Below are 13,695 nucleotides of genomic sequence, written 5' to 3'. Positions count from 1 at the left end.
TATCTGCAGAAATAACTGGCATTGAACAACATTTGATAGAAAATTGTGCAACATTACTGCAAGCCTTGTCCTCCGGATATAAAATTAACTTGGAAAAATTTCGAAAATTAGCTCTAGATACAGCAAAAGAACTGACCTCAAAATATTCCTGGTATTATTTGCCTTCCTCAGTTCATAAAATATTAATACATGCTCCAGATGTTATTCAATCTGCATTAGTTTCAATTGGAGAGCTGTCAGAAGAAGCTGCGGAGTCAAGGAACAAGGACGTTAAGATGTATCGACTCAATCACACACGTAAAACCTCACGTCTTGCCACTAATAAAGACCTTATAAATCGGTTGTTATTAACTTCAGATCCTTTCATAACTGGGCAACGTAACTTACCCAACAAGTGTAAAACGATTCTCTCGAAACGTGTTTTTGATTTGTTAGAATAAAAATATATATTGAATATATATTTAGAAAAATATAGTTTTTTGCATTGTTTTATTTAATTTAAATACAAAGAGCTACTATATATTGGAACCTGTTTTTATTTTATTTTGTATAGATACAATAAAATATATATTGAGATTTTCTTACCCTAAAAGTATGCAATGGAATTTAAGTCTTAAAATGTTGTTTTTTAATATTTTCGGGCTTTAACTTATGGTTTTTTATTATTATTTTTTTATTTTATTTATCTTATCGGGTCTATAAAGCAATATACAAATTTTCAGCTCAATAATCCAACTGGAAGTATTTTTGGCCGCCTCTGCCATACTAGATCAACCACTGCGCGCGGGTTCGAGTCCCAGAACAAAATTTTTAACCTTTTTTTTTATTCTTTTTTTATGTTATTTTATTTATTTTTATTTATTTTATTTTCTTTTTATTTATTTTTTACTTTTTTTAATTTCTTTTTTTATTGATGGCAAGCGGTAAACTGAAAATAATTAGGTTTATATTCAGCTACAGACTCTATACAGACTCTATAGAGTCCTGCATGAGTACACTTGAAATGACAAACAAGTCAATTTTTTAAAAATAGAGAGTGATACAATTACTAAGCAAATTATTTCGGTGATTTTAAATTAGTCGGGCTGGTGTCCCGACTATCTAATACCCGTCACTCGGCTAAAGGGAGTACGAAGGAGATGGATATATAACATTTTTTTGATTGCGTATAACTTTTTATTGAATGGCCCGATTTGAAAAATGTCTTCCAAAATTATTTATACTTCTCGGAAATCTTTAAAGGTGTGGGCGCCAGACACATTTAAAAATTCTTAGTGGGCGATTGTGGACGTTAGAGGGGGCGTGGCGCTCGGCTGAAATAAACTTGCGCTGCGTAGGAAACCCAAGAATATGTGTGGGAAATCTCAACCTTCTAGCTTTTGTAGTTTTTGAGATCTCAGCGTTCATCCGGACGGACAGACAGACATGGCTATATCGACTCGGCTAGTGACTCTGATCAAGAATGTATATACAGAATAGGGTCGGAAACGCTTTACACGAATACAATATACCCTTTTACTCTACTAGTAACGGGTATAACAAGAGAGAACGCTATAGTTGGGTGCCCCGACCATTAGATACCCGTTACTCAGTTAAAGGGAGTGCGAGAGAGATGGATATATGCACTCGTCAAAGCTACTAGCGCCAGCTAGTGACCGTTTCATTTTTTGCTCATAAATTTTTATGGGTTGTCCGATTTTAAAAATTTATTTGATTGGTATTAATAAACACAACAAAACACTTTACACTTTTATAAAATCTGTAAAGATGTCAGTGCCAGGCTTCTTTACTTTCAAGCTTTTGTAGTTTTTTCATGTATTTTTATACCCTGGCAGAGGGTATTATAATTTTGGACAGAAGTTTGTAACGCAGTGAAGGAGACGTTTCCGACCGTATTCTTGATCAGGATCAATAGGGGAGTCGACATAGTCATGTCCGTCTGTCCGTCGGTCCGTCTGTTTCAATACTATTTGCAAGCTCAGTTAAAACTTTCACAGTCGTCCTAAAACATGTGTACGCAGATCAAGTTTGAAAGCCGACCTGATCGGACGTCTATATCCTATAGCTCCCATAGGAACAATCAGATATAGCTTTCAAAAAATGAAGATATTTCGCTCAGTGTAAGAGCTTTTGACATGAATCTTTCTAAATCGTATTCTTTTACGCATACCTTGATCAGGGTAAAAGCGCGTGCCGATCGGACGACTATATCTTAGGGGCTGTCCATATATTACGTAATCACCTAGGGGGGGGAGGGGGTCATTGAAATGATTATGTTTGATTACATGGGGAGGGGGGGGGGCTTGTACAATGATTACGTAATCATTTTATATTAATTTTTTTATTTAAAGAATTTATTTAAAAACTTTTTTCCTTTAAATTTATCTACAAACCAGGGACCAAAAATAAGTGTTATTGTAAATTTTTCATACAAAAAAATCACGCATTGTAGTTTACAAATCCGTAATGATTTTTATTTTTTGATTTTTATAATAAAACTCAAAAAATAACTGTTATTTTTTGATTTTTATGAATAACAGTTATTCCCTTGACATTTTTGAAAAAATGAAATAATTAAAAAAAACATGATTCCCGTGTTTTATATAACTTACTAAAAATTTGTTAAAAAAGGCAACCGTGCATATTTTATACCTATATTTTTTTTAAATTTATTTTACCCACAAAATCGCCATAAATCAAGTTTGAGTTTTATTTTTGATCACGACGAATAACTGTTATTTGCCAACTTTTATTATAAAACTCAAAAAATAACAGTTATTCCTTGAGTTTTACTTTACAAATCAGAAAATAACTGTTAAAGTGTGATTTTTAAAATAAAACTTATAACAGTTACGGTCCCTGCTACAAACTTAAATAGGAAAGCAGAGAAAAAATTTTTGTAGTGGCTGGGCGGCGAAAAAAAGAATGTTTAGTGGTTCAATCACACGAAGGACGCGAAGACCTGGAATGGCTTGACGAAGAGTATGTTGGGGATAATATCAGCGTAGACGAACCGAATGTGTCATACCAAACTTCATTTATAAACAATATTAAAGATTGGGTTGCATCTCCGTTTGAATCCACAGATTAAAACAAAAAAAAATTTATTCTGGGGATTACGTAATCATTGGGGGGGGGGGGGTTTGTTTATTGAATGATTACGTTTGATCACCAGGGGGGGGAGGGGGTCAAAAATCACCAAAAACTTGATTACGTAATATATGGACAGCCCCTTATGGCTCCCATAGGAACAATAGGGTGAACAATTTTAAATTTTTATTTTTTTCAATTATAGCATATTTTGTTGTTTATTAATTTAATTTGCTATTCTAGTCAAGTTTTCATTCGTAAAATCTGCAAGGGTATTAAAACTTGGGTAATTATTTAAAAAAAGGGCATTTTCTACAGTTTCCTAGTTTTCACGTTTTTTTATGTAGATCTGGCACCAGGTATTATGTTGCCAAAAATAACATATATCCAATCCTTGTTTAATTGAGCAAAAAACTTAATAAAAAGGCCCAAAAAGACTAATTTTGATCTTAAAAGATCAGCCTCCGCTGTAGCCAGCTTGCTCAGCTCATCATACATACAATGGCGGACAAAAGTCTACATACAACCCCCTTTTTGGCAGTTTTCACACCTCCTTTATCTTTTACAGAAAAAGTAATGATGCCATCTTGTTTTAAATGTTATTATTACTCAAAAAACAAAATTTCATTCTTATACAACAAAAACTTTAAAAGTTTTAAACAAAACAGCTAAAAATGGCACTGACAAAAGTCTTCATACGATTTTTTACCAGGGAACAAAAATAACTGTTATTGTAAATTTTTCATACAAAAAAATCACGCACTTAGAAGGGTCCTAAAAATTTTTTAAATACACCACAATATAACTTTCTTGTTTTTCTTTATTTTCAAATTTATTATTTTGTATTTTTTGTTCATTTTCTTTCTTATTATTATTTTTTATTATTTTGCGTTTTATCTTATTCTTTCATTTATTGTTATACAAATTTTTTTTCTGTGAATCCAATATTCAAGTGAAAGATGGTGGATGGAAAGCCAATTTTTTTTTAATGTGTAAAATAACAGCTGAAATAAATAAAGTTCAGCTTAACCAAAAGCAATGAACTAGCAATAACAACAACAATAGCCCCAGAGATGTGAACAAGTGAAAATAAAACCAAACAAAACCAATGCAATCACAATCAATGCAAACACAATAAATATGATATATATATATAACACTGAATAAAGGTGCAAAGAAATTTACACACAAAAAAAAACTGGGTAAAATCAACTGTAATAATTGTCAAACAGGGCCCAACCAGCAATTTAACGGTTATACTCTGATTTTTATTTTAACAAGAAAGGAAGCTAGCTTTGGCCTGCCGAAGCTTATATACCCTTGCAGATAATTCCTATTAATTTACAAATCGCAAAAATGTTAATTTTCCTTTTATTTCTCATTAATTTTGCGTTCGTTTCAATGGCAGCTATATGATATAGTAGTTCGATTTTGATAAAATTAAAATCGAAATTCGAAAATATTTGAAAAGAGTTATATCATAGAGTAGAAGAGAATTCAATAAAAACCAACGAAGCAATAATTTATTTCCTATTATATTCCCATTAATTTTCCGATCGTTCCTATGGCAGCTATATGATATAGTCGCCCGATTTTGAAAAAATTTTATTCGAAATTCAGAATTAGATAAAAAATGACATTTCCAAAAGTAGGATGTTATAGGTTCAAAAACACCCAAGATAACATTTTTTTACATTTTTTTTCCCGATTGTTCCTATGAGAGCTATATGATATAGTTGTCCGATCCGGCTGGATCCGACTTATATACTACCTGCAATAGAAAGAAGACTTTTGGGAAAGTTTTATCCCGATAGCTTGAAAACTGAGAGACTAGTTTGCGTAGAAACGGACGGACAGACGGACATGGCTAGATCGACTCGTCTAGTGATGCTGATCAAGAATATATATACTTTATGGGGTCGGAAACGTCTCCTTCACTGCGTTGCAAACTTCTGACTGAAATCATAATACCCTAGCAAAGGTTATAAAAATCAAAACATAACAGTTATTCTTAATTTTTATTAAATAAATCAAATGTTACTTTGATTTTTATTAGAGCCCTGCATGGGTATACAAAATGGGTTATTTGGGTACCCAAACGAAATTTCAGGTCAAGTAGGTCAGGCTTTCTTTTAAAAATGTACCTACCCAACCCGACCCCAAAATTTTCGGGTCGTTTGGGTTTGGGTAAAATTTTACCCATTTACCCAAATACCCAAACCCAAACGACCCAAGTCAAATGGGTTTCAAGTAGATCAGTTCAGGTTTAAGGTTACCCAAAGAAAAAAAATTGATTTTTAAATAAGACGATGATGACAATTTTCACAGCTCATCGACCCGTCGCGAATTCTAAAGGTTAAGATTTGTTTCCACTTCTTTTGCCCATGCGAATTCTTTGATCTTCAAATATTACAGATGTATGATCCACAGAAACATATTCTTTTGCTCTAAAGAATTCGCGGTTTTAGAAAAATAAATATGGAATATACATATGGGTTTCTTAGTTAAGTTATGTATGATCCAAACAAATAAATCCTCTTGTTCCTAAGAATTCGCGGTTTTTGAAAAATCGATATAGAATATACCATTAGATTTCTTAGTTAAGTTATGTATAATCCACACAAATATATCCTCTTAATCCTAAGAATTCGCGGTTTTTGAAAAAATCGATTAATTTAAGAACTTCCATAGATTTTATATTAATTCTTCCAACCCGCGAATTCTTAAGAACAGGAGGATCTTCAGATTGGTTGGACCGTGTTCTTCTATGCTAAGGCACTAATGCTTATACTTGGCTCTATAATTATTAATTCTTCACAAACCGCGAATTCTTAGGAACAAGAGGATTTATTTGTGTGGATCATACATAACTTACCTAAGAAACCTAATAATATGTTCTATATTGATTTTTCAAAAACCGCGAATTCTTTAGAGCAAGAGAATTTGTTTTTGTGGATCATACATCTGTAATATTTGAAGACCAAAAGAATTCGCATGGGCGGAGAATGTGGAAACAAATGTCGATATATCGTATCCTTTAATTTTAAATATTATACACAGAGAACCATCTTGACCTTAAGAATTCGCGACGGGTCGATGAACTGTGAAAATTGTGATCATCGCCTTATTTAAAAATCAATTTTTTTTCTTTGGGTAACCTTAAACCTGAACTGTTCTACTTGAAACCCATTTGACTTGGGTCGTTTGGGTTTGGGTCGTTTGGGTTTGGGTAAAAATTGACTCACTTACCCAAATACCCAAACCCAAACGACCCAAGTCAAATGGGTTTCAAGTAGGTCGGTTGGGTTTAAGGTTTGACAAACAAGTCAGGTTACTTGTGCATGGCTCTAATTTTTATTTAAAAGTCAAGGCATAACAGTTATTCTGTGATTTTTATTTTGGCATAACAGTTATTCAATGATTTTTATCAGGGACCGTAAATAATCATTACTTGAGATTTTTATTTTAAAAAGCCTACTGAGGTTTTTACATATTTTAATCAACAATTTAACTGGTTTTTATGCACTTTACAGACATAAACAAATAACAGTTAATTTGCTTTTCATATTGGTTGAAATGCATATACTTTGTGGACAAAAGTAAAAAGAACGTTATTTTTGACGTTTGAAACAAAATATCACAGTAGTCTTTTTAAAATAAAAATCTCAAATAATGATTATTTATGGTCCCTGATTTTTATTTTAAAAATCAAAAATAAAAATCAAAACCAAATATCTTTTAAACCACGGAGAGTACAAAAAAACGGAAAACGCACTTTTATTTTTCGGATTAATACCTTTCTTATGATATATCACACGTCCATTAGGATTCTAAAATTAATATTATTTATAGCCATATATTATATATATGGAAACTTTTCTTGCAGATAATATTAAAGTCAAAAATCCATTAAATGATATTAAATATTATTAAAAAACATAGTGAGTTCTTCAATACAAACTGGAACAACATTTAACAAAGTAGCACTACTTTTGGATATCCTTAGTTAGTCCAAATAATCTAAAGACGCTTTTCCTCTTCTTCTTAAAAATTGAAGAACTGATTTAAGTATCCAAGCAAGTATAAGTACACCCAGAAAAAAATCCGTTCGAAACGTTAGAAAATCAAGCCCAAACGGGGTCAAAAAGTGCGTAAGCCCGTTTGTTGTCAGTTCATGAACGCTTTTTTTCGTTCTTTTTTTTCTGGGTGTATAAGTATACATTTAAATCTGTATTAAAAACCATTCCAAAAATAAATTAAAAATTTTTGGGCTCTCAAGAAAAAAATAGCACAAATCGACATTAAAAACAAGAGAGAACGCTATAGTCGGGTGCCCCGACTATCAGATACCCGTTACTCAGCTAAAGGGAGTGCGAAGGAGATGGAGAAAAACTTTGATCCGCCGTAACTTTTTAACGAATGGTCCGATTTAAAAAATTTCTTCTACATTTCGATAGGTATTGATAAACACAAAAAAACTGCATTTTTACTTTTCCAAAATATTGAAATTTTTAAAATCGTATACAAGCGATTGTGGGCGTTAGAGGGGGCGTGGCACCCTTTTGAAACAAACTTGCGCTGCGTAGGAACTCCTATAATCTGCATGCAAAATGTCAATCTTCTAGCTTTTATAGTTTCCGAGATCTCAGCGTTCATACAGACAGACAGACGGACAGACAGACGGACAGACGGACATGGCTAGATCGACTCGGCTAGTGATCCTGATCAAGAATATATATACTTTATGGGGTCGGAAACGCTTCCTTCTAGCTGTTACATACTTTTGCACGAATCTAATATACCCTTTTACTCTACGAGTAACGGGTATAATTAAACACTAGTGAGTGCCAGTGTGTTTAAATGCTAAAAATGTGTTATTTATAACCAACTGTAACCTAGAGTTCGCAAAAATCCTTCTATTTATGTTAACAGGTCGACCAATACACTAATATAAACTTTTAAATATTTTAATATTTATTTATTATTAATTAAAACCTATAACAATTTTGAGTAATTATAAATGAAGTATAAGATGTTTTTTAGGTGAACAATTTATTTTATTATTTAGATTCAAAAAAAGCATATTCTTGATGGATTTTTTGTTTATTATTATTATTGGGTTTTTTTATTTTTCAAGTAATTTACAGGTAATAATCAAAACTAACGGATTAATATTTGTGGACGGATAAGAACCCGAAGGCATGGTTTCTTATCCGCTTAAATATGATTTAAATGCAATAATACTTTAATAAAAAAAAATTTGAAACTGAAAATAGCTACGTGTTTCAAATTTGGTCCGATATTTTGTATGGAAGCTATAGGACATAGTCGGGGATATGTCCAATTTTTGTTGCTATAATTAAAATATTTTTATAGAATTTTGGGAAAAATTTCGTAACGATATAACAACTAGAAGTATTTTTGGCCGCGGCTCCCATACAAGCGAAACCACTGTGCACTGTGATATGTCGGAGCGAGCCGGATCGGACCACTATATCTTAAGGCTCCCATAGGAATATTCAAACAAATATAAGAAAATTCATTGTAACTTTGTAGGAAGTAGGTGTTTTGATTCTTGACTACTTATGTAGTTTCTTGTTTTTTTGTTGTTTTAAACATTTTCATAGACGGAACACGGAACTGCAATTAAATAAAATAATACAACACCATTTCCTACAAGCTAATGTGCTTACATGCCGCAATGCTTTTGTAACTATTAGGGTGTTCAATTGCGTTGCAAACTTTGTAAAGTGTAAAAGTATATATCAATTCCAACAACAATTTCTATACAAAATAGTTTTAAAGGCCTACATTTGAAAATTTTGTTGTATAGAAATTGTTTTTGGAACTGCCTTACACTTTTACACTTTACAACGTTTGCAACGCAATTGAACACCCTATATATATATTTCAATAAATGTGTTGAAAGAATAAACATGAAAAATGAGCACAAACAAGAAAGGAAGCTACCTTCGGCCAGCCGAAGCTTATATACCCTTGCAGATAAAAGAATGCTCAATGAATTTTCTTATATTTGTCTGAATATTCCTATGGGAGCCTTAAGATATAGTGGTCCGATCCGGCTCGCTCCGACATATGTACTACCTGCAATTGAAAGAAGACTTTCGGGAAAGTTTTTTCGCGATAGCTTTAAAACTGAGAGACTAGTTCGCATAGAAACGGACAGACGGACAGACAGACAGACGGACAGACGGACATGGCTTGATAGACTCGGCTATTGGTGCTGATCAAGAATATATATACTTTATGTGGTCGGAAACGTCTCCTTCACTGCGTTGCAAACATCTGACTGAAATTATAATACCCTCTACAAGGGTATAAAAACATATTTTCCTGTTAACCATTTTGCAATTGTGAAAGGGTCTTCTAGGTATCTTCTACAAGTGTCTTCTGAGTAACTTCCAGAAGTGACTTCGGCAACACTTCTACAAGTGACTTTCACGATATCGCATTCGGATCGCCGAAGTCACCCCCGTCGGGAAGAAATGTTCCACTACGGCGGCACTTCTAGAAGTGTCGCCTAAGTCACTTCTGGAAGTGACTTCCGCGATATCGCATTCGAATCGCCGAAGTCACCCCCGTCGGAAAGAACTGTTCCACTACGGAGGCACTTCTAGAAGGGTCGCCGAAGTCACTTCTGGAATCTAGGTCTTGTCAAGCAAAAAACTGCTCAGCCCGTGCACCTCCGAAGCTCCAGCTAATAATTTTACTCATGTTGAAGAGTTAGACAGTAATGATCTTAGAGCTCTTTTAGATACACAGAATGGGCTTTTAAAAAAAGTAATCCGCATGTTCCCTTCCTTCACTGAAAAAGGACTAGATAAAACCCATCTTCTATCCCATAAAATCGATGTTGGCAATGCCACACTGAGTCGAGTCTCGAGTCTCTGAAAGACGCATACTGACAAATACGATTGTGCCCTGTGCCCGCGACAAGACGGCCTTTACCGTGTGTATGATTTCGACTAAGCAGAAATTCGTTCGTTGCTGATAGCTACTTTGACCTAAATAAATAGGTAGCTGATATCTTGGTCTGCGCACATCTGCATGTGATAAAGGGGCATAAACCATATGTATCCAGCCGACGGACGTGTCTTCACACCATCTGTCATAACCCTTGAGAAATTTTAACCCGACCATTTGGTAAATGGAATATGCGCTTGGAGTATTCGTAGATATATTCGGAGCATTCAACAATGTCAAGACGGATGCTATAATGGATCGCCTAGAAGCAACCAACACGCACCCCGCAATAGGCCTCTGGATAAGAAACCTGCTTAGCTGCAGGCGGGTACATTCAGAGTGGGGCACCGCTTCCATGGTAAAGGGGGCACACAGAGGCACACCACAAGGTGGGGTCCTCTCGCCCCTCCTAGGGAATTTGGTGGTCGACGATCTAATCATGAGATTCGAGAGGAGAGCCCCAAAAATAACAGCCTATACGGACGACATAGGCATAATTATTACGGAAGTTTGTCCATCGACCCTCAGCTCTATAATGGAATCAACACTCAGGGAGATATGTGAGTGGGCGGAACAGGTGCACTCATAGAAATTTTCCGGTAAAATCGCCCTAAAAACAAGGAAAATCGCCCTAAAACGGGGGTCAATGGCGACTAGGCAACAAAATTAGGGCAAATTGCCCTAAAAATACGGGTGAATTTGTCATACATTTAGGGCGATTTTTCTACTTTCAAAGGTAATTGCCCTAAAAATAAGAAATGAGACCCTTAAACTAAAGGCAGTTTCCTTTAAATCCAGGGCGATTTTTTTGGACTTATAGGCTAATTGCCCTGGAAATCGGAAAAAATACCTTTAAACTAAAGGCAGTTTTTTATAAATCCAGGGTGTTTTTCTGGATTTTAAGGCGAATTGCCGTAGAAATAAGGAAAAATATCCTAAAACTAAAGGCAGATTTTCATAAATCTAGGGCATTTTCTCTGGATTTATAGGCGAATTGCCCTAAAGCATGCAAAATGCTCCCCAAAATTTCACGGCCATTTTTCATAAAGAAAAATACAATTTCAATATTTTTTGTTTTTATATTTTTGTTTGTTCTTATTTACATTAACTACAAATATATTTACACAATTTATAGTTATACAAATTTACATATTCTCCCTTTCTTATTGCTAAATTGATTATATCGGGTTTAAAAATAATAAATAATAAATAAGTTTAAAAGAAACGGCTTCCCGAGTCCGCAATGGTGTGCTTCGCGTTCTTGCTCCCGGCGTCCTTTTTTGTTCTTGCTGTCGGCACCAACACTCAATGAATTGCAAGCCAAATTAGAGTTGATTGTATCTCTATAAAATGAAAACAGTCTAATTATTATATGATAATAGAAAAAAAGAGAAGCACCTACCTTCAGAGTGGCTTTCCAAAGATTTAAGCAGGTTTATTTCCTGTTGCTTCCTTACTCCTTTTAATAAGTCCGAAAAGTGGTTTGCGAGAGCTGGATCTGAAAAACGTTCTCAATCTAAAAAAAAAAGGAAAAATTGTTAGAAATTAATATAAAAATGCACAACCCACACACAATTTTCATTTAGCCGGCGATTGCGTTTGCTGCTACTCCTAGAAAAAAAAGAAGCAGCAAACGCCAATTTCGAGCACTGGCGAAATGTCGCAATAAAAATTTGGGGGTTGTTTTGGTATATGCACTTGTGAATGCGGTTGGTCCGGTGCATACCCTGTAGTTCTCAAGGGGGCCGGTGGCACTTTCGGGGTAGAAAAGGGATCGACCACCCAGTGGTCCCTTAAGGGTCAATAGGTGGCGTGTGTATTTTTTACAAGAGCAAAAGAGTTATCGGAGAGTGAACACTTCTATGTGAACACTTCTATATGAGTTAAAAAAATTGTAAAATGAAATTGAAACTTAATAATGAGATAAAATAAAATAATAAATGATAGAATTTTATTTCTTTTTATATTATTTATATTTAATAATGAGCAATTTAGCTGCAGCAATATTTTTAACAATAGCGGTAGTTCAGTAGCAAAACGTTTTCTTTCCTTCCATAACAAGCGGATTTTATTGGTGCTTAGATATATAAAATAAATATATAAGTACCTAATTTTATATACATAGAACTAAACAAAAATAATATTAGCGAATGTTTTTATTGCCACCATATCGGTAGTCGCAATATTAATCGTAACGGATTGCCATAACTACCCAACCCCGCTACCATCACTAACCCAACGTTTGCGCCAAATTTTGTAAACATTGTATTTAATTTGTCTTATTGTACATTTAAAGTGTTATATTTTGTTGTGATCTGAGGTGTCGTCAACAGGTGAGTAACACCACGAGTTGTGCAAGTGAAATACCTAATAATGTGTGATATTTAGCCATGAACAGCAACAGGCACATTCGTCGATTTGTTAAAGAGGAGAAGGAGAAATAGTGGTGCAAAGGACTCCTACGTAAGTCTTTTTTCTTTGATATAAATATTTTAGTGAAATTTTCTTCCTTTTTAGATTAAAGCCATGAGATCGTTGTTGCTGCCAGAAGGGGGTTTAAAAAACTTGCGGAGGGTTCTCACGGATGAGTTGTGGGATTTAATGTTAAAGGCCTTTCTGGAAAAAAAAGCCGTAAACTCCTTTACACATTTCTATGGTGCACTTCACGGTAGGTTATTTTTATAACTGTATTTTTTATAATACACTTAGTTTCTTGATTCAATTTCAATCTATTTACTTAGAATGCCATCTGTCTTTAATCCTATTTCTTTCTGTCTTTTTCTGCTTTTCACTTTTAAAACATGGTTTGATGTAAACAGGCTTGTATAACAAAATCTAAAAATATATATTTAAACCCATGCAGAGGGAATTATAATTTAGTCCAGAAGTTTGTTACGCAGTAAAGGAGACCTTTTCAAACCTATAAAGTAAATCCATTTAACCATGTCCGTCTGTCTGTCGGTTCAAGTTTCAAAAGCGTGAAATAAGTCTACATTTAACTGTTGGTTATTCTTATTTTATATTTATACTTTTCTAGTCACAATTTTATTCCTGAAAGCTGCAAGGGTATTAAAACTTTGGCTTGCCGAAGTTAGTTTCTGTTCTCATTTTATTTTAAAACACTAAAATCTTATTTCTTTTTAGATATTGTTTCAGAATCTGGTAATGCAGAAATATTGATTCCCAAGGCAATTCAATTGCAAAAGAAACGATTTTTTAAAAATAAATCCAAATCAAATAATAACAACAATGAGGAACTCAACAAAAACGTGTCAGCAGAGGAATTTGTTCAATAAATATAAATTAAAAAAATAGAAAAATTGTCTACTTATAATACAATAAATTAATTTAACAAAAAGTATTTTTTCTTGGGAAGTTTCATAGCATTCAGCTTTTTTGGTATTGAAAACACCAACCCCATTTCATACCCCTTTTCGCCACAAAAGGGACCGATAGGTGGTCCCATTTAATATCCCTTTTCGCCACAAAAGGGACCGATAGGTGGTCCGATAGATGGTCCGATAGGTGGCCCCTTTTGTGGCGAAAAGGGGTATAATATGGGACCACTTGCACAACTCGTGGTGTTACTCACCTGTTGACGACACCTCAGATCACAACAAA

General features: G+C 34.1%; 2 protein-coding genes and 1 long non-coding RNA gene across 8 annotated transcripts in view; 2 read left to right on the top strand and 1 right to left on the bottom strand.

Moving 5' to 3' along the window:
- Positions 1 to 13,695, top strand: part of DIP-epsilon (Dpr-interacting protein epsilon) — a 293,049-nt gene that overhangs the window by 51,126 nt on the left and 228,228 nt on the right. The gene's annotated exons all lie outside the window — the stretch shown is intronic.
- The window catches only part of LOC108054720 (uncharacterized), a 158,251-nt gene that overhangs the window by 67,117 nt on the left and 77,439 nt on the right, over positions 1 to 13,695 (bottom strand).
- Positions 12,272 to 13,432, top strand: LOC138914827 (uncharacterized). Its single transcript, XR_011420641.1, has 4 exons — positions 12,272 to 12,407; positions 12,463 to 12,537; positions 12,592 to 12,742; positions 13,219 to 13,432. It is a non-coding gene; the product is annotated as an uncharacterized lncRNA (long non-coding RNA).

The sequence above is a fragment of the Drosophila takahashii genome, chromosome 2L (genome assembly GCF_030179915.1).
Source record: "Drosophila takahashii strain IR98-3 E-12201 chromosome 2L, DtakHiC1v2, whole genome shotgun sequence".
Classification (NCBI taxonomy): Eukaryota; Metazoa; Arthropoda; class Insecta; order Diptera; family Drosophilidae; genus Drosophila; species Drosophila takahashii.
Note: the sequence above shows the minus strand (reverse complement) of the source record. Positions and strands in the feature narration are given on the sequence as shown.